The 22,575-nt window shown below is 42.5% G+C and overlaps 1 long non-coding RNA gene across 1 annotated transcript in view; it reads right to left on the bottom strand.

Moving 5' to 3' along the window:
* The window catches only part of LOC107520832, a 163,195-nt gene that overhangs the window by 30,295 nt on the left and 110,325 nt on the right, over positions 1-22,575 (bottom strand). The window lies entirely within an intron of this gene.

The raw sequence follows: 22,575 nt of genomic DNA, 5'->3' as shown, positions 1-22,575 counted from the left end.
CTGTAAAATAGAGATTATAATAGTTCACTTCTCCTGGAGTTTTGTTTTAAACATTAAAGAGAATCATATTTTGGTCATATAAAATATCATAATCATATTTTACATTCATATAAAAGTCTTAGAACGGTCTTCAGAACATGCTAAGTCTCAGCAAACATTAACTATAATACTCATAAAGTAAATGATTTCCCTCGAAAAAGTCAGACTCTGGTACATCCGATCTTAGACACAAAAGAACAAACCCAGTAAGTCATCCTTCTGGATATAACCTTACAGTTTAATATAACGCACCAAATATAACGCAGCAAAATCTTATTTCCCCTGGTACCCATTATAAATCCATTCTTCACTAATAAATATAGGTCAGCTTTTTTTCAAGGTAAGGTTAACCTTCTGCAGGATGTTAGTAAGAGCTTGGGCAAAGGCATTCTTTGATAAAATACATGTAAAAAACGTAGCGTTAAACAGTTAAACAAGTTTCTTTTCTATGAGATATCTCAGAGCCTTTAATACTGTAATGTACTGTAACTATCCAAGGGTCTGATAGATGTGTGACAATTTTTAACTTTGTAGGAGCATGGAAACTGTTCTTTTGTTTTAGTTTTGTTTCATTTTAGTAATATCAGGCTAATATTTTCAGAACACACTTAGTAAAATAGTAATACCATTTATATCAAACTTATTGAGGGTGTAATTTTAATTTAAAGATCTAATTGTGCTTTCTGTGCTAAAAAAAAAAATAAACCCATAAGTGAGATAATACATAAAAATAGTAATTATAAAGTATACTTATAGTAGTTATTAACTCCCTTAAAATTTAGTGAATGCCTCTTAATTCTAGCTCTTGAATGTAACAGAAGTTATTCACGTTCGCTCTCCCTATATACTTAACCCTCCATCATATTTCGTCTTTCCCCGTAGGCACAGCCCGTCTTTTCATCTTGTGCTCTGAGATAACATCTTTTCCTAAACGCTTCCCATCTCTGTGCTAACGAGAACTGAGTTTGCCTTATTGTTCCCAGGCCCACGTGGCCAAGTTTCTGCCCGCTCCTGTTACTGATCATGAACATCTTGGCATTTCACGGAAATGGTTTGATGGCCACCTCAATCTTGATCTTAGTCAGCAGAATCACCGTCCTGTGCTCTTTGTCACAAGTCATGAAGGGCAACAAAAATAGGTTATGAGATGTGTGAGTGACCTTTTATCTGCGAAGGAGAAACAACTCAAAGCATACATCCTACTAGAAATGGGTCATCCATGGCCACACCACCGAAAAAGAAGTGGTTTGACATTCGAACTTTTATTCTTCTTTATCAGAATGTATCTATGTCCTCTTCAGACCATCTAATTTAAGACACGGTTCATTCAGAAATATTTGTGTGGGTCTAGGCACTGAGTGTGCTGCTGACAAACTACTTATACAACCTGGAGTGTATACACGACATGGGACCTACTGTATCACAATATGAAATTGGATTATTTGTCTGAAAGCTTCACTTTCCATCTCTTTCCCTGATATTCCATTACTAATGGTTGTTAAATTATTTAAGAAAACAACTCCAAGTGTCAGGTGTGAGGAGAGCCACTAATTTTCAGGTGTCTTCTGTGCACAAGCTCCGCCCTCTACCCTCCACTCATCAAGGCCCCCAGGTCATGGAGAGTCGCAAGTTCTTATAGGAACAAACAAGAAAAACACCCTGTTCCAGGTTTACAGATGTAGAAAATGTGACCATTTCTCTTTCTCCCTGGACGAAAGCTCATGAATCCAACATTCGAATGACCCCCTGGATCTTTTCTTCACAAGAGATAACATTTCTCAAAATGTTAAAATTCCTTTAAAATAATACCCGAAGATGGAATTACGAGGGCAGGGAAGAACCTTGTACAAAATTGGAAGTCAGTTTCCGAAGGTGACGTCTAACCTGTCTCAACCCGTCTCTAGAAAAGAGAAACATAACGTACAGGTGACCTGATGGCTTAGTCAAATGCTCAGTGATTCTTCAGTCAGTCACCACGTCCTTGTCACCCACTTCCTATGGACGCCAACCCTACGGGAGGATGCTGATGAGAATAAGGTCATTCCCTCAAAGTGCCCTGTCCTGTTCCAGGCAAACCCAATGAGTCATGTCAGTGCCATAGAACCGTCTCCTATGGAAGATGGTTCCTGAGAGATGGGAGGAGCCAAGATCCTCATCTCAGAGTCAGTGCTTGGGTGGCGAGGACAGGTCTAAAACAAAAACAGACCCTCGAATTTTCAGTTTGTTCATCAATCTGAAAAGGAAAATTATTTTCAAAATTTTGGAACGTCAGCTCTATGGTTCCCAAATGAAAACGGACAGGCGAAGCAAATGTGATCTTTTAAATCTTAATTTAAGTCTCTGCTTCTTGGGTTAATGTGGGTAATGTTTATCACTTCTTCATCTCTCAGAAAATGGATTCCATTTCCAGCATGTTATTTCCATCTGGTCAACCCAAGCCTCGAGTTAAACTGAAAGCAAACCTCTCCTTGCAGCATAGTAGTGATGATTTGATCATTCCTCTGGCTACTGTCTAGTCAAGTTAGATTTCAAATCAAGTTAACCTAGTTTTAACTGCGTATTCCCAAGAGTAACACCAAGCAAAATGACAACAAACTATCTTTTTCTTCTAAACCGCATCAGACACTCGACGCCAACATCACAAGCTTAAATATACCAATGAATACAGGAAAGTCTGCAAAATCCATCCAGATCCCAAGATAGTTTCTCTCCTTCCTGACGTTTGCAGCCAGTGTTTCTACAAGAAGCTTGGGGTGGTGTAAAGAGTGTCGCTTTTCCTTACGGCCCATCTTTTTCCTTTGGTTTTATTTCATACTGATTCTGGTAGAATTATACAATTTTACTGGTAAAATGCTTCAACGTTTCAAGGACCTGTTTAGATCTGTATCATGTAAGACACCACCATAAAGACCTGGAAGGTGAGATATTATTTTCAATGGTGATTCTTTCCATTTTTTTTCCAAGAGTCAGACTGTTTAGTGAAAATAAATGTTTTCAACAAATGTGTCTTTAGCTCTTTGTATTTCAGAATATGCCCCCATGAAATGATCTCTCTGGTCTCTCTCAACTGTGCTGGGATTATAGGTACTACAGTAAAACTCCAGGAGTTATGTACTGTACATAATAAAACTGATAGTTTATTAAGTTCAATAATAAAGCTATGTGCAAAACAAAGGCTAACATGTTAGGGGGGAAACCACAGAACCCAGACTCCACCTTTATAGATTTTTAGCATCTGCAGGTAGTTATGTCGGCTTTTACTATCTCCAGTTCAATATAGTCGTCTGATTAAAAACCTACTTACTACTTATCTGGTTATTCTTTTATTAGTTTGCAGTCAGCATGCGTCACAGAATGTAATTTAGTCAGACACCTTGTCTAGGAGCAGATGGGAAGAAGGCTTTGTGAAAATGAACAGTAAGTCATTAAAAAATATATAAAAAGGAAAGCTGAGAAGCCAAGGGGAGCCGTGACCCTTGGAGAACTTTGGCTCGAGGAGCGATCTGTCCCTTGAGCGGGCGAGCTGTCCTCTGCAGCTTGGACATGCCCCTCGAATGTGTCCCACTGCAGCTAAGGAGGGACGTGGCCAGCACCTTGTCGGCGGGAACATGGGCAGTTGTGCCTCAGTATCTCCGCACCTGTGCCTGCTGCATCCTCAGGAATGAAAACGATAGAGGTTCTAAGATCTACTGGAAGAGTCGCCGGACTAAGACGATGCATGCGGATAATAGAGAAATGAGGGTCTGTATCTGGGGCCACTTGAGCGACATGAGCAAAGACCCTCTGCAACGGGCCTGGAGGTTTTGCCTCACGTGAGTGACAAGGCAGGAGGCATTTGCTCACAGGGAAGAAGGGAAGCAGATGGTGTAAAACCGACCTCGTGTCCCTTGTCACATTTCAGTGCTCTTTAAAAAAAGCTGTTTAGAAACATTGAGCTGGAAGGGACCCCAAAGGGTCATATTGTTTACCTGCTAAGCCCTGGGAGTGCTGGCACATACTAGGATGGCGTAATAGCGAGACAGTGTCAAAAAGTCTTTCCGTGAATGGTTCTGGGTATTTTGGTGTTTGGGGGTGAGTCATTTGCAAAAAGCTGTTACATGAATATACTTTCAAAAAACAAGAACCAATTTTTATTCATTATTGTACCTAAGCCATTATGTTTTAGGTTATGCAACTGTATAAGTCCTTCAAAAAGTGAAATGTCAAGCCAGTTTTTTTAAATATACTTTAAACTGAAATATTTAGTCTGCAGGTGAGCGAGTGAGCCAATGACCACTGCAGAACTTCAACAGGGGTTGTATTTCTGCTCTCTCTGAAGAAAAGGGAGAGACCTTGTACATATGAAAATGATGTATATTTGTTTGTATAGCAGCTGTATTAGTGAGAATCTTCCACAGAAATAGTCAATAGGGCAGAGAGAGAGAAAGAGAGAGGAGAGACTACACTACACTCTGATGAGAGAATGAGAGTGGAAAAGGTTCATAGCACTTTTACATAATCCCCAAAACAGTTTGGCTTCATGGACACCCTTGAAAGAGCCTTGGGGCCCTCCAGTGCTCCAATTTGGCAATCACTAAACTATCGATGAGTTTCAAAAACAACCAGTGGAGGGGAAGAGCGGAACGGTAGACGTGCAGCGGGGTCAAGACGGCACCCGGCAGCCTCGCGACATCTCAATGTGCTCAAAACAAGCCAGATGGAGACAGGGTGTTGCAAATGGAATAAGAGAGAAAAAATGGGACAAATAGAAAATACAGAATAACATGGCAGAAATGACATCACTGTGGCACGATGAAACAGGTGTAGACCACGTTGTTTTTTAGCCAGATGTTACATGCACCAGCATGAACTCGGACACGTCACTTAATTTCCCTTGTGAAATAAGAGTTCGAACACATTGATCTCTAAATTTTGTTGTTGGTATTGTTTGTTTGTTTGTTTTTTTCCCAGGGCCTGATTCGGGATAAATTCTTACATAAAGGAAACAAAAATCTAAATGTAGACAAATAATCAGCACTTATATAAGGATATTCCTCCATACGAGGTTCAAATTGCCTTGCCTTCTTTTCGAAATGCAAACTCTGAAGCCCTCGGTTCATCTGAGATTTTGTAATATAGTAAAAGATTTGAGTCAAAATCGCTTTCAATCGAGATGAGAGCCCCTCACGTGAGCTCATTAAGACCCAGATAAATACATCCTCCACTTCCTCCAGCCTTCTTGGTCTCTGCTAGTGCTCCCTCATTAACAGGTTCATCTGATACTTTCCCTGGGAATTTGCCACCTTTGGAGGGTGACTGGGGGTGAATGGCTGGCTGCCTGGGACTGGATAGGGCAGGGAGAGATCCCTTGAGGACTCTGATATGTCCTTAATTAGCGTCAGGGAAGACACTGCCGGCCAACCCATGGCCTCAGGAAGTACAGTGAGTGCTTCTAGCTGCTGACCTTTCAAGGCGAACCAAAACAAAACAAAACAAAACAAAGCAAAACAAAACAAAACACAGATCCCCAAAGGCAGTTCAAAGGAGAAAACTCTCACGTGTTTGCTGAGAGTGCTGTGGATTCTTATCAAACTTTTCTTTTCGGTTATTTCTTTATTACTAAGGAAATGCATACACCTCCGGGAATCGCTATGCAGCGCTACGCGAAGAGATCAAGCATTTAATTTTTTTTTATTTGCTTTTCTGGGAAAACATGGTTCAATCTTTTACACATGTTTTCCTACAGAAGAGATTTACAGTTGGGATTGCTGAGGGATTCCCTAGGGATCAGCTGTCTTCAGAGAACACTCTAGAAGGTGTTGATAATGACTGGTGTGAGTGCCCTTCTCTGGGTGATCAACAGCCTGGGCTCCAGTTGGTATTAATCTGAAGTTTTAGGGTATCTTACTGAGTTCAAAACTAACACCCCCTAATCGGTACTGCATTGATAGGGTACCCCGTTCATCTCGGTAAGAGTCTCAGTGGGGGCCTCCGAGACAGTCCGCAAAGTCTTTCCTCTCAGCAAAAATAATCTCTTAAAACAGAAAGGCTTAAGTATCACTATTTTCACAAATAGCAAGATATCTTGCATTAAGCTGTGAGTAAAATATATGACTTAATTAACAATAGGAATGAGTGCTTGGTACTCTTTTAAAGCTTCTTCTAAGTAATTTAATTTTCTGCAAACTTTTGAAAGTCAAATTATTTAGTAATTTTATAACAAAAATGGACCACAGATGATCCTGTAGCTGCCAAATGAATCTGAAGAAAATATGAGTGTTATCGAGGAAATGGGCAGGGCGTGGCCGCCCGTAAAATGCCAGCGTAGCTGGGCACTAAGGGGTGAAAGGGCAGAGGGCGGCTGGCCCGCGGAGCCTGCACACTCTCAGCTGCGAGGATGAGGCCAGCTCAGCTTGCAGACTCAGCAGCAAAGGGAGCCGTGGCCATCCTCTCTGCATCCACGCTTCACAGTAGCGAGGGGCAGAGGACATGCCGCCCACGAAAGGATGCTGTACTCGTCAGGCAGAGGGAGGTGCATGCGGCGCCACCAGGCCCGGGGTCCCACACCACACAGGGCGTCCCCCACCGCGCCCGGCTCCCCGGGTCCAGATCCGGGTGTCTCTCGACGGCACCAGTAATTCCCCTAAGATTTATCAAGCGCTTGGTAAGAGCGGCGGGCCCTGCTGGGGGCTCCCCACTCCCCATAAGGCAGTCCTCAAGTTCCCACAGCCCAGAGGGACTAGCAGCGCCCTCCCCGAGCCCACAGAGTGCTCTTTGCTGTAAGACGCAGCATGTTCCACTTGCCCGGTCAGACTCATGTCTTTCCTCCGTGCCCCTGTGATGTCCTCGGCATTAGACGCCTGTCTCATCCGACTCTGTGCCTGCAGCATCCAGCCCAGGGCCTGGCACCCAGGGGACGGTGGATGTGCTGAGTACACGGACAACCCCACTGATGAGAGAGACTCAAAGACGAACTGCGCTCAACAGAGGCAATGAAGGAAATGTCACAGACACAAAGGAAAACACGACTCGTTCTGCCATGGGACTCAGGAGGCTCCGTGAGGTAGGTGATGTGAGTCGGCGGGTCTCACGAAATAGAGAGGGGAGGGAAAGGTGTGCCACGTGCAGGACCTCAGGGACCCGTCCGAGTCTTACTACCGGGGGCCCTTTGTCGCCTGGCTGAGGGGCGTGTGGGGACAGAGCCCGGAGGGGCTGCATGCACAGAAGACCAAGGCAGAAATATAATTAAGGTAAAGAAATTAATTCCACGAATGAATTTTAATTTGCTTAAATTAATAAGATGATTTAGGCAAAGTAACAAATTTCAACAAATTGTCATTTAATTCAAGTCAATCAACTAGTTCATGAGAGTAAGAAAAGTAGCCTCAGTTTATAGTTCCCAAGAATATTGTTTTCAGCAAGACGTTTAATAAGGGGGAGGGGACCCACGTTCCTAAGGGGTGAACCGATGGGGCGGACCCGTCTGGGCTTCTCCTCCCTGCGGCCCCGCCCCCATCGCTGCCTGGGCGGGGCTTGTCCCCGCCTCCCGCAGGGCTGCAGGACCGCTGCACCTGGCACGGTCCCGCCTGCGGCCGCGCCTTGGGGGCAGGCGCTGTCTGAGCTGCAGCACCTTTAGGGTCCCCAAGGCGCTGTCGATCAATAATCCCTGGGGTTTTTACGAGGCCTGGATGATGAGGATTCGGAAAGGGGACGATTAGGCGGCACTTCAAAGACGAGCCCCGGCTGCACCTGCAGCATTTACGAAGCTCTATTAATAGAAAGCACACGATTTAGCAGTAATCCCTAATTCACAGAAAATCCATGATTTATGCCATTGGGCCCGCGAGGCACTGAGGACTTTGGTCCATGGGCTGCCCAGAGGCAGGGGGTGCTGGTCCCACATCTGGTCAAGGCTGACATCGGTCACTGGGGTTGTGCGGAACCCTCGCTGACCTGCCAGGAAGTGGAAAACGGTTCTGCAGGCCAGCGACGGTCTCTGCAGGAACACGCCTTTTCTTTTCCTTTCTTTCTTTTTTCTCTATCCTAGGATGTCAACTATTTTGGGGCAGGATCCAAGCAAAGAACTCGACTCTGGTGATCGTGGGGCCTCCCCAAGCCCCTCCCCTTTCTTCCTCACCTGGACCTCCGTTCTGTCACCCGGAGGATGGCGGCAGTCACGCCGACGATCATCAGAGTACCTCGTGGGTGGCTGGGGAATTCTAGACTCTGGGTCTTATTTGATCCTAAGGATTTATGTATTTGAATTTCTCATTAAAAGTGTCATGGAACGGATCCATTAATTAAAGTCTCAGTTCACCTTAGAGAGCCAAAGGCCAGCTGCCCTCTGGGGATGCTTTTGCTGAATATAAGAAAGAGAGAGCAACATGTTTAAGTCGCAGAAGGAAGGACTTGGGTTACATAAGACTAAAGAGAAAATTCCCCAAATAGCAAGGAGAGTAAAATAACCTCCATCAGTCTTTACGAAAGTAACATTTGACGGAAGGTGAGGATGTTGGATGTTCTCTTAAATAATCTGAGGCCAGAGAATCAGTCCGTAGTCACGGCTGTATGATAATCGGCGTGTGAAAGACTCAAAGATGTATTTCATCCACAGTCCATCCCTTCAACTCTAAATGAACAAGTGTCTATGAACATTTCTATATTTAAAGCCTTCATATTCCTTTCTCTTTTCCTGGCTCGCATATAAATGTATTCCCTACCTGTTACCATGTACAGTAAATCCTTCGATCAAATCGTCATGCGTATTTTAATTCAGCCCCAGGTAACACCTCCACCTGGTGAGAAATCCGATACACAAAACCAAAACTTCAAAGCGTCCTGATTTAGGGGGCAATGAACCTGGCCGCAAAGGCGTCCGCCGCGTCTCAGGGGTCACTGCAAGGCTATTTCGGTGGAACGAAGTCAGTTTATAGAGCATGGTTGTGGGAAAGAAGGAGGTGCAGGGGGTGCGTGGGGGTAGGGGGGGTGCAGGGAGAAGCCCCCCACCCCAACGTGAGGAGCAGCCAGCAGTGAGAACGATCTCAGGATGCCCTGCACTTAACAGGAAGGAAGAAATCAGATTCTACCCCATCATTTCCCTACGCAGTTAATTTTTTTCTTTATTATAAATATATGATGTGCAGATCATTACTTAAAAAGGGGCAAATATCTAAAAATATAGAGAAGAAAAGAAAAATGGCCATTCATCCTGCTCTCTTGAAAAAAACACTATATCTGTTTCGTGGTGTACATCTTTCCATTATTTGTTTTCTATGCTTCTCGATTCAGAGAGAGGCGACGCAGAGACAGGCGGGAAGACTTTCTTGTTAACGTCGGGGTCACACTACGCTATTTTACGTCGGGCTCTTTCTCTTGGTACCCTCTCACGAAGACTTTCCTGTGCTATTACACGTGATTTTAAAACAAGTGTTCATGCTTCCAAAACTTAGATTGTAAGTTAATTTACTTAACCGTTTCATTTTGCTGAAAGTTTATTCTTTACTTTTCGCTCCTGTAACCGACACAGGCGTGAACATCGCAGACAGGTGGGAAAACGTGGTATTACACTACACACTCCGAGCCCATTGCCTGAGCCCGAATCCCAGCTGTGCGTGCGTCTTTGGGCAAATTACGTAACTTCTCTGCCCCTCAGGTTTCTCACCTATGAAGTGAGCCTTTAATTATTCCTGGGAATTAATTATATATGCAAAGTGCTCAGAACCTTCAGAGAACAGCTACTGTGACCCAAACCTTTCAGCAGTAGTAACTGCTGAAAATCAGTCACCAAAATTGAAATTGGAGACTTTGATATGTATCTCTCAGACACTGACAATTCGAGGAGACGAAAAATAAGAAGATACACGGAAGAGATGAGAAATGAGACTAACAAGTTTGAACTATTATTACTATTACATATAATATATGTAAATATATATTTAAACCATCACATATTATACACGTTATTTTAGACAGAAATTTCAGACACTTTTCGATCAGCAGGAAGAATCAAATGTCAACTATCATTGCTACTATTATCAGACATTTGTAACTGACGTCACTGGCAGATGCTATAATGAAATTAAAAAGGAAATAAGAGGCGTGAGGATAGGAAGAGAGAAAATGCAAGAGCCATTGCTTGCAGACGGGTCAGCTTTCTGAGCCCGTCGCCTCTGCAGTGGCACAAGGCTCTGAGCTCAGAAGGCCCCGTGCTTGGTTCCGTGCTCTGCTCATGCTACAATTCTTAATTTAATCGTCGAGCTTTCATTGTAAGTGCAATCTCACGGACAAGGGAATGCGCGTGTGATCAGAGGGAAATGCGCAAGTACATTTTTTCATCACTCTATTCGCATATAGTGTTCGAACTCAGAAAGAAGGTAGCAGAATTCTTGGAAACACATACAGCCAGGGAAACCTATCAGCCTTCCTTCCTCATGCTACTTCCCCGTGGTAACAAACCACTTATGCTGAAGATGATGACGCAGAAGAAAAGTGAAAGATAAGGCAACCCCTGGTTTCTTTTCCTTTCAATTCTTCCTTCCTCATCAGTGAGCAGAGGGGAAAGAGTGTTGGCAGGATGCTCAGCACATATCAGGGAGTGAAATAAAAATATGTAGTCATTTGTTTTCTGCATCGTTTCCACTGTGCTGGTAATATACGTGTGTCTGAGCTATGAAATATAAATTGTATGATTCTGAATACAAAGTAAATGCTCTCATATTTGCATTTGAAACTGGCATTGCACAGTATAAAGATGAATGGTACATTCATGCTGATGATTAAGAAACTTAAATTCGCTTGGCGTAGAATAAAATTTGATGGTAAAAATGAAACACCAGCCACGAGAGAGATCGCTGCAAAAATTTTATATTTTAGTACCTTTAGCAGCAGCACCCACTTCTTTCCTGCATTTTAAACAAAGGACCCTTAATTTGCATCTTGCCCTGGGCCCTGCAAGTTATATAGCTAGCTTTGTTTGCAGATAGCATGATCATTTACATAGAAAAAAAAAAAAAAAGCCAAACTCTTGGAGTAATCAAAGAAATTGGGATACAGGATCATTTTTTTTTTTTTGATTTATATAATTTCTCCAACCTACCAATAATCAATTAAAAAATAAAAAATGTTTATATTTTATAAAAATATATTATTTACAAAAACTTATAAAGTTCCAAGATCTAAGTTAACCTAAATTACACGAGGCTTCTAGATAAAATTTCAACATCCTAATAAAGGATCTAAAAGAAAATGTGATTATATAAACAGATTAAATTCTTGGGTGAACAAACAAATATTATAAAGGTACCGATTCTCTCCCTAATTAATCTGCAAATTTAACACAGTCCTCACTACGATCCTTGCCGGAAATTTTTCAAAGGCACTTAATAAACTTATTCTAAAATGGTATATGAAAAATAAAGGTCCATGAATAGCAAAAGCAAATTAGATGAGACAAAAGTGAGAACTTGCCAAAGTAATTAAAAACGAAAACAAAACAAGACAAACCTCAGATCATGACAAGTAAATAGAAAGCTCAGATTGGTCCATGTGAAACTTAATATGGGATAAGGATGGCGCCATAAAACATTAAGGAAAGAACAGGCCACTTAGTAGATGATTTGGGGAAAACTGACTCACTATATGAATGAGAAAGATATTAAACCCCTCTTTCTTTAACATTTTGTACAAATGTTCACTCTAGGAAGATTAAAACCTTAAATGTGAAAAGAAAGCCAGCTATATTCACAGGTGATACAGGACGCAGCTGGCTTCACGGGTGTGAGCCAGCACTCAGAAGGTTCCAGTACTTGGCTGAATGTTGACAGTTGCCATCTTGAAATGCTTAATAATTTTTGAGCAAGGGGTCCCATATTTTCACTTTGCACTGAACTAGCAATTTATGTAGCCAGAGCCTATCACTGTGACCTAAGAGAAAGACTTCCTATAAAAAATTCAAATTATACAGCAAAGGTTGATTTTTGCCTGATAAAAAATAGCACAGATAAAGTAATCAGACATCATGACGGGTTGGCAGAAGTTATTCATAAGGTCACAAACTTACGAAGTAGCTACCTACATTAATTCTTTCCAAACTTTCGACTTAGTTTTCATAGACTCGATAATTCTGTTTTACGTTCCTGTTTATTGGTTTACACACTATTTAATAGAATTACCTACTTTCAGTGACAATTACGATGGACTTGAACGTATTTGGGAATAAATATGACCGCCCCTTGGGGGGCACTGATGTTGGTGAGCGTCAGTGAGCGAGCATCCCACAAAGTGACCCACTGCCTGGACGTTCGGCGTGCCTCACGTGGCAGAAGTTAGGTTTTATAAAGATGCTAGGGCATCAGTTAATCCCATGACTCTGTTAAATGAAGACATTTAAGACTGCTTCAATTATAGGTCAAGAGTCTTAGGTTTCTAAAAGCTTGTGCTGGTTCCCAAAACTTCTTCCTAGAGAGAGTTTTTTAAATTTTCACAAGAGTGTTTTGACTCTGGGCCCAACGGTCAGTGTCAAGTGCATACCTTCCATAGAGCGTAAGAGCCCACAGAAACATCCAATAATATATTTGAAGTATTTTCCTGCAATAAGAGAATAACTTAAAGCCAACTATTAATTTATTCACTCAACTCACTCCTGTCCTGTGAGCTATGCTCCATTGGAATGTGTCAGGCAAATTACCATTATAAGAAAAAGAAAGAATTGACTAAGAATAGTTTTCCCTCCTCAGAAGGGAGCATTTTTAACAATGTCATGAAAACAAACAGGTGATTACTTTGGTTAAAAAGTATGCACAAGCCTCATTTGGAAGTTATGCGTGGAATATGAAGGCTTTGTGGAAATATTGGCAGACTCAATGGTTCTTCTTTCTCTAATCAAGTTGTTTCTTAACAAATGTCATTTTGGTGATCTCTCACACATTTTCCTGTCCTTACTGCCAATGCAAAAGCTTCTCAAGTTTTACTATGTGTTTTGATGTTTATAGTAGTTTCCTGGTAAATATCATTTATCAAACTAAAGTTGATTTTTTTTCTATTCTTGTCTTGGTAGGCATTGGGGTTTCTATTAAGATAATCTTGTGGTTTTGTCTCTTTTTAATCTGGAAATGTAAAATGTTGCATGAATAGATTTCCTGCCTTGAACTGTTCTTGCACCATGTATTGCGTTTTTTAAAAGCTGCCTGATTTTACTTGCATGGATTTATGAGTTTTACATCTATGGCCATAATTGAGATTTATCTAAAGCTTTTTGATACTCTCCTTGTTCAATTATAGTGTCAGAATTATGCTGCTCTTGAAAACTGACTTGGAAAATGTTTCATATTTTTCTGTGTTCTGAAAGAGTTTAAAGAACAGAAAAATGACATGTTTCTTGAAACTTGACGGACCATGCCAGGAAAGTCACTTCGAATTTTTCTATAAAGATAAGCAGGTCCTTAATAATTACTTCAACTTCTTGCATGATTATTTTTCTTTTTAGGCTTTATAAATCTTTTGGAGTCTGCTTTGTTACTTTATATATTTTTTAGAAAGCTATCAATTTCATCTATATTCCAGATTCAATGATATTAATGTAATATGTATATTCTCTAATTTCAAAATTTTTTTGTATCTATTTAATTTTTCTTTGTTGATTTGTGATTTTTATTTTTACTTTAAATGTCTAAATAGGTATCTATTTTATTGATCTTTTTAAAGAAAAACACTTTTTATTTAATTGAAGGTTATGTTATTTTTTATTAATTTTATAATTTATATCTCATTAATTTTTGCTTTACCTTTATTAACTCCCTTCTTTTACTTCTACAGATTTGTTTTTATATTGTTAATTGAATGCTTAATTATTTAATTTTCATTCTTTCTTGATTTCTAAAAAAAGTACTTAAAATAATACATGCTCATCTGAGTGCTGTTCTATTTTAATGTGGTAGCTTCACTTTCATATATTTCTAAATGGTCCATAATTCTAATGTGATTTCTTCTTAAACCCCAGTTGTCCTTAGAAGAGTGTTTTATTAATTTCTAAGTAAATAAAATATTTGGCTTTTTTTTTTCTTAATATCTAGTTTCAGTGCAGAATACAGTAGTCCCTACTTACTTACCCCTGGGGGAAATGTTCAAAGACCCCCAGAGGGTGCCCAAAACCAAGGCCGCACCAAACCCTGCATAGCCTGTTTCTCCCTGTACATACACACCTACCTACGATAAAGTTGAATTTATAAATTAGCACATTAAGAGATTAACGACAATAACTAATAGTAAAATAGAACAATTATAACGACATACTGTAATAAAAGTTATAGAATCGTGGTCTCTCTCACAATATAATTCATCAATTTCTGAGCGAGAATGCGACTCTCTGCCACTGTGTCTCCGGATTTCTCTTTGTATTCCCGGCAGTCTCTGCCCTATCTGTCTCAACGCTGTTTGGCAGATCGCGCTCGACCCAGGGCCTGTGCGTTTGTGTCTACGTCGCGTAGAGAGGACGCGTCACACTGCTTCTCGGCTATCCTGGCCTAGAAACCTGTTCTTGATTCAGATGAAATAGTCTTTTAAATTTCCCCAAAGTTTCTCGCCAGAATTTTGCCTACTCTCCTTCTTTCTTATGCACTATTTCTATTTCCTCCAATGCCAGCTGTTATTTCTTTATTGGGTCTTTCTTATACACTGTGGATTGTTCTCAAATAGTTTTCCACTGTCCATTCGATTAACTGGTTAAGTGGTTAGCACGGATGGCCGTTATGCGTCTTCTCTGCCTTGTGAGAGTCTGTTTCACTGACTTCATAAGAGAAGGAACTTCAGCCTTCGTGTAAATGGGTAGGTGTGCTAATGAGCAGGCTTCCCATTAGGTACATGAACGAGGGCGGGACATCCCCAATTTCCAAAATGAAAAAGCCTTTCTGTGGAGTGTATTTCACTCCTAAAAATAATTGAATTTCCTTTCGTCGCCCTCTGCTTCATTTTGGATTTCTAAAGTTAACTCGCGCTCTGCCCCACTTGTCTCTCAGTCTGGGTACACGCGGACTTCCCCAGATGACACATGATGTTAATCATCATGAAGAGAATAACTTTTATTGAACATTCTCTCTAGAACATGTGTTAAGTGCTTTATTTTAATGATCTCACTTTAGTCTCAAAACCGCTCTGTGAAGCTGGTACTTTTATTACCCATGTTCTACAAATAACAAGGCTAAGTCTAAGGGCGATAATGAAACCAGGGAAGGTTACACACCTGTCCGAGGTGACACACCTAGTAAAGAATGAAGCCAGGTTGTGGGTCCGGACAGGCTGACTTCACACAGGTCCATGCTACCTCTCTCTGACATGCTGCCACTTTTCTCTAATGTCATGGGGGACATGGAACCCTCTTTTAACCCTTGATCAGGTCAAGGAGCTTGGAGGAAATTTCCAAAAAAAAAAGTTTGGATGAGACAAAAGAATAGGTTATAGGAAGGTACGCCTTAGGTGTTGAGGCATGGGATTCTTGTATCTAAGAAGGCAGACTTCTCCTAATGGCTTATCCAGGCCAAACTATGGAGAGTTAAGGGTCTGTGAGAGCTCAGTTTCAGACTATTGTTGCTATGATTTATAGCCAGCATTCAGCCCTGCACATAGCACTTATGTGCCATTCTGTTCAGATTTGAGGGCTCTAAAGTTTACCCCTTGTCATTCCAACTCCAGTTTAACAGGAAACACGAGCCACCCTAGAGATGGCAGACCTATCTCCTAGCTGTCCACTGGCTGGACAGTCAACTCAGCTCTGCAGAAATCGAGCCTTCTATTTTTAGAGTTTGACCCAGCTGAAGTCACGCTGGGTGAGCTTTGTTTAAGGACTCCTGCCAGACTTGGCTTGCAACACCGACCAGCCAGAGCAGCAACCAATTAGCCAGCAGCTGTCTGTCAACCGAATAAACGAGGTGAGCGGACAGCGAGGGGCTGGCTTTGCCGCAGACAGTAAGCAGAACACAAGGATTAACTTTTTCAGTCTTAGAGCTCTTTGGGGAACCTGCTGTTTATTCTATCTCTTTGGTCAGACTCTTTGATTTTCATTAGAGAAACCTGACCAAACCACCTTTGGCAAAGCAAAGGGATTCCACCTCAATCACCATGGAGAAAACCTGTTTTCCAGGTCACGAGATAATGCAAACATGAATGCGCCATCCAAACTCTGTTGTGACAAATAATTTTTATCCCAGAGATGCCTAAAGATTGAATAATACACTAGAACAGAATGTTTTAGGAGTGTGAACTCCACAATCTGTCTCCCTGGGCTGATATCTTGGCTCCCTTCTGCCTAGCTCTGTGGTTTTGGACCAATTATTTGACCTCTGAGTTCTTAGTTTCCAAGTTCATAAGTGGGAATAACGGTACCCCCATAATGGTTTGCTTTGAGGATTACATCAGATAATCCATGCAAAGTGCTTCGAACAGTGCGTGGGCAGGGGAAGGGTTTAAGGGATGTTGACTATTGTTATTAAATATTCTGAAGTTTAACTGACTCAGGACCAAAACGTGAGTATTAGCAGCCCACTTTTCACAAATGAGCAAACTAATGAAGAGGAAGTCACGTCCGCACATTTCGTGTTTAAATGAACCAGGATTCAATCCTCAGCTGTTTGATTCTAAAGCCTTGGAATTTTCCATGAGCTTCACTGAAATTTACTCCTTGTAGAACAGCTTTTACTGACTTGTTCTTTGGCATTGTGCCAACTGTCCACAAGAAAGGATATTATGAGACAGACTCGTCACATCTGTGATTGGAACGATCGAGAAAATCATGTCGGGGCTGCTGTCTGCCGCATCACACAGCAGTCTCTGCGTTCATGGGAGAAATTCCATGGGAATCAGTTTTCAATAAAACTGTGTCCCTTCTGGACAAGTGGTTTGTTTTATTTTTCTTGTGGAGAACTGTGACTAATTGTGATCCTCCTTTGTTTTGGCTGTTACGAAGCTTACAGTCGAATTTGTTGCTTTTCCCCAAGTGCTTTCATCTTCTAACCTTCCTCTAGATTTACGATATCCTTTTTCTTATTTCTGCTTTACTCTCCTTCCCTGATAATATATTTTATCCCACTGAAGAGTATATATTTTTACACATTTCCATATGCCTTTTTGGACTAAAACGGGAATGAGTATATTTTTAAAATCTAAAAATATAGTTTCGATACATGTTTATCTCTTTTCTTGGGTTTGGTTTTGCTAGTCCTGTTGGAGCAAATGCTATTATTTTCCCAGGGTTGGATAAGCTTCACTCGAACATATGACACAATTACTCAGAGCGTCATAATATCTAGTATGTCAGTGATGGGCAGAGGCTGATTTAAATTATAGAAACTTATGAGAATAAAAAATTACATCGCCAACCATATGGTAATTTATTCCATATACAAATTGTTGAATCCTAGGGGCAGATAAAATCAGGGTTGTACATCGACTCACGTACACTCCCCTCAGGAAGCCCCCTCTGTTCATTCAAGTCTGGTTCCGGTTCTCCCCCACTGTGCGTTTTCCTATCTTTGTATTTATTACACTGTAATATATAACAAGCATTGTTTCTTACATTTTTATGTTCCTTTCCTAATACTCAGGGTAGCGCCATGGTGCTAGATAGATAGATAGATAGATAGATAGATAGACAGACCAACAGACAGATATAAAGACTCAATACATATTTATTGAGTGAATGACTCAAGGGTGCAGAGAAAGGATACTGGACAGAATGGGGTAGAGGGAAGATGTAGAGGATTTCTGGGGAAGCAACTCATACGTTGTGTATATTAAATAAGACTATATAAGCTAGACAAAGAAGAGGAAGAAAATTCTAAGCCAAGGAAACCGTGTATGCAAAGTCACAAAGCTGTAGAAAGCGGGACATGGTTGGGGAATTACAGATATTTCAATACGTCTCCCATCTGAGTTAAGGGGGAACGGAAGAGAAGAACTTGGAATGTGAGTTTTATCTTGAGCCTGAGAGAAAGTCATTGATGAATTTTTGGTAGGGGAAGGGGCAGGTTTTGAGATGATCACGTATGTGTTTTAGAGAGATTGCTTCGACTCCAGCGAGGACTGTGGATTGATGGCAGACATTTAGGAGGCTATTACATCAATCCAGGAGAGAAATGATGAAGCTTTTAATTAATTAGGTAGTGGGAGTTGTGATGGAAAGGAGGGGTACGCTTGAGAGGTTTTTAGGTGGTAGAATCAACAAACTCAGTGATCAATTGCACGGAGAGGATGTGGGAGAGAGAGGAGTCTGTGATGCTTCCCACATTTCTATGTTTGTTAATGGGATGGATGTTGGTAGTTTTCCTAAATAAAAAAATAAGAGAAGAAGGTGGGGGTGGGGGAAGGGTGACTAAGTCAACTCTGGACACGCTGCACTTGCGATACCATGGGTACAGCGAAACAGAGCAGGCCTTTTGATAAAGGGTCCGGAGCTCCGAAGATTGATTTGGCTAGACGCTACATAACGTGGGAGGCACCAGTGTATAGTTGGTAGCCGAAGGCACGAGCAGGATGTGTCTTCTAAGCCAATTAGGGGAGGGTAAAGGATGGGACACTGTGAGACATTGACCTGTGGGAGGTGAACAGGAAGAAAGGATCCAATAAAGAAGGCTTAGAAAGACGGCTGGAGTGGGAGAGGAAAAAGGGAGATCCCCAGCCAAGGCAGAAAAAAAAAAAAACATTAAGAAATCAGGAGAGCCTTACATTTCCAGCAATTTGACAGACAACATATCCTGAACAATCCCTCTTCTGAAACATAAATGGTGGATAAAATCTACACATATTTTCAGATGAATTGCTGAACTGGTAAGTTAAGTAAGGAATACTCAGGAGCAAAAATCATAATAAAAGCATGGATCCAGAGAGGCAAGCTGGCACTGAGGCTCGCTCTCTCAATAAATGAATGAATGAATGAATGAATGAATGAATGTTGAATTCCAGGGACCTCAAGCCGGCATCTTAACAGTCATGCAGGGTACACAAAATAGGAGATGATAAAGTAAAGAGTTGAATAGAAGATGCTATAGAAATGTGAGGATTCTAGTATAAAAGTGAAAAATAAATAAATCGAGCATAGGAGAAGAACCAAGAACCTTGCTTACTTTGACCTGCTTCTCTCCAGTTAGAAGCTGGTGGGGGGCGAGGGCGGGGGAGGGGGGAGGAGATCTCACCTTTACAAAGAAGTTTCTATTAAAATTTGGAATCACAAACTAAAACTTATATAGTTTGAATATAAAATCGTGTTTAAAAAGTAAACATTGCACCAAAACAATAATCAACAGAAATACAGCAGAGATCTTAGTCATGTCAGCAAAGATTGTAGATTCTAGAGTTATCAAGCAAAGAACAACAAATTATTTTTAATATTAAAAGAAATAAAAGACGGTGTTAAAAAATAGATTTAAAAGTTCAAAGTATTACTAATTTAAGCTATGACAGGATGCAAGTAGAAAACTGAAAGAGAAGCAATATTTGAAAATATTATGGATAAAATTTTACAGAATTGATGAAAGGAACCAACTTTCAACTTCAGGCAACCTACGAATTCCAAGCAGGACGTGTTTTAAGACACGGCAGATGTGTGGTATGCCAAAGGCAAGGAGAACATCCTAAAAGGAGGCAGAGAGAAAAGCGCACACATAAGGAAAGAGTGAGACCAGCGTCTGATTCCTCAGCAAAAGTAGACAATAAAATACTACACTCAATGTGTCGAGGAAACAAAGCAACGCATTTTTTTTCTTTGAAGGATGAGGACAAAATACAAAATTTTCAGATAAGCAAAGTAAGAGTTTGCCATCAACAGGACTTAAAAAACTTCTAAAGTATGTGCTTCATAAAGGAGAAGGAAGGGTTCCAGATGAAAAGCATGGGATATGAAAAAAAACGTACAAAGAAATTGATAGTTATGTGGGTAGACAGAAATCATTATTCTTTAAAAGCAACACTAATGCCTATTTATAGGCTGGTCATCATGTCCCTCTCCGAGCTAGGGTGGGACAGGAGCGCCTCTGCTGAGTTTCTGCCTCGCGGGAAGCTGGGGTAGGAGGGGTTCTGTGGAAATGGGTCTGACGCGTAACCAGGAGCACCCCTGCTGCCACCCGCCCCCTAGGGCTGCCCCCTGGGCCGGCGTCCACGGGGGGTTTGCCCCCGGGTGGCTCTCTGTGTGCCGGGCCACCTCTGAAACAGGTGGAGCCAGCTTGCCACGCACGGTGGAGGCCGCCCTGGCGGGGGGCCCGGCGGGCAGGTGCCACCAGCCCGCGCCGGCCACAGCTGTCCCGTGATCGGGTTTCCAGCCGCCGCCTCCCGCCCGGGCCGCAGGAACCGAGCAGGCAGGCGAAGCCGGTAATGACCCCGGGCTCCTCTGCGCCCACCCTGGCTGGGTCCTAATTGAGCTTTAACAGCTTTGGTCCCAGAAGGGGGCTTATGCTGCCTTCCTGATGGGGATCCTTTCATCTGAGCAGCGGGCCAATTAGTTTAGCATCTGGGGTAACTGACAGAGTCAGGCCTGGCGGCGTGGCGGTTCCCAGGCCGGGGCCGTCCGTGGCTGTTGGTGGCGGTGATGCCTGTTGTCAGGGTTACTGGGACAGAGCACATGAGGCATTTAAGGGACACACGACGTTTATTTACCCCTCCTGCTTCTACCTGAAATGCTGCTTTTACTTGCAGGCGGCAGATTCACTAAAGGACAGTGCGTGGGAGGGCTCATTCAAGCCTCCTCCTGTCTCATTCTTCTGGCATAACTTATAATCCGTTTGGAGACACAATTCAGAGACTCGATTATCACGTCGAGTGGGGTTTCTTCTCGCAATTACTTCTCGTCACTGTTTCGACTCCTTTACCTTTTGCCACTCTCCCCTCTGCTGCCAGAGAGAGAAACAGGCTCCTTGAAATCAGAGGGACCGAACCGGGATCAGGCGGCACCAGACTCTCACTACAAGGCCTGGGGAGAGAGGCCACGGTCTCTTAGGTTTTCTGATCTGCGAGTCAAGAACGCTTAGCCTCTTAGGGTCTTTGGAGCCCGTGATGAACGGCGATGTCTCGGACGCAGGCAAGCTCACATCAGGGCTTTGTGCCAGTCTGCTGGGCCCCTTCGTTTGGGTTGGATCAGCTCCAGCCCAGAGGCAGGCGGCAGCTAGGGCTCTTGCTGGGTCACTGAGCGCCCTGCAGCCAGCTCCTTGTGAGATCTGAGCTCCACTCTAGACTCTGGACCCGGACAGTAGCTTCAGGCAGCCCCTCACCAGAGCAAGACGGTCATCGTCAGCATTCAACTTGGCTGTGGGGAAACTGGTGTGCTCAGATTTTTCCGAAAGTGTGAGACAGGGGATTATAACCTTCAGAAATACTGCCCTGAGAAGGGGGAGTTGTGCATGCTTCTTGGATTGTGAGCAGAGTTCGGGTACCACATGGGGAAGGAAGCGGTGGGTGGACTTCGGGAAGCCTGCGAACACGCGTGTTCTCTGCCGACCCAGGCATTTCACTGTGCCCCAAGGTGCCCCCGTCAGCAGTCCCACTACAGGAGGAAAGTTTCAGAGGGGCACAGGTTTCCTTTCCCTGTGCAGACATAGATGAGCGAAAAACCACATATGGTTAATTCTTGAAAAGACCTTTCCAGTCAACCAACCGGCAAATAGTTCCCAATCTATGAAATCCTCCCGGGCTGCCACAAAGGACGTGATGAAGAATGGCACACAGTGCCTGCTCCGACAGCATCGCTGAGGAGAAGAGAATAGCATGACGGAAGAAAATGCAGACGTTACAGAAGCAGCCGGGCTCTAAGTAAACGTCGAATTGTATAGCTTGCAGCAGGAATACTGTCTGGAGTTCCCGAGAGGGATGACGATAATTACTAACGCTTACTGACTGCTCACTGTGTGACAAGCACCTTGTAAATACCTGACAGGCCTTTGCCACTCTCCATAAACTGGGTATGACTGCCACTTCCATTCTACAGATGAGGTACCGCCACATAAAGAGGTTAAATAATTTGTAAGAGGTACACACTCCACATGACGTATTCCTTTCCTTTAATGAAATAATCGAGTCACACGAAAAGATGTGAAGAACTATGTTAAAAATAATGCTATCCCAAAGAACTCAGTGAGCACGCCAGCCTTCAGAAAGATACCACGGATGCGATTCACCTGAACAGTGACCGGAATTTGGATCCACAAAGAAAAGGGACTTTGGGGCACGGAGAAATCATGAGGAAAGCTGAATTAAGGGAAGGAGACCCAGCACGCAGCTTGGCTGGGCACCTTAGGGAATGCTCAGAATTATAGCTCTTACAAAATAAGATGTCGTGAATGACCTTGATCAAGGCAAACGTGGGACGCAAGAGAAATGACCGAGCAAAATGAGTGAGTCGTGAGTAAATCGTGCTTCCCCGACTTCGCGAGCGAGGCACTGCTGTTTCGCACTCAGAGCCTGATGTGTAGACGCCAAACAAATGTTTGTTCAATAAAAAATTACTCGATGAGCTTCTGGGAAGCCTGTGTGTCTCTCTGGTTAATCAGAGTTGCCAGAGGGAAAAGAGAGAGAGAGGATGAAAGA

Source organism: Rousettus aegyptiacus, unplaced genomic scaffold (assembly GCF_014176215.1).
Source record: "Rousettus aegyptiacus isolate mRouAeg1 unplaced genomic scaffold, mRouAeg1.p scaffold_m13_p_18, whole genome shotgun sequence".
In the NCBI taxonomy this organism is placed as follows: Eukaryota; Metazoa; Chordata; class Mammalia; order Chiroptera; family Pteropodidae; genus Rousettus; species Rousettus aegyptiacus.
Note: the sequence above shows the minus strand (reverse complement) of the source record. Positions and strands in the feature narration are given on the sequence as shown.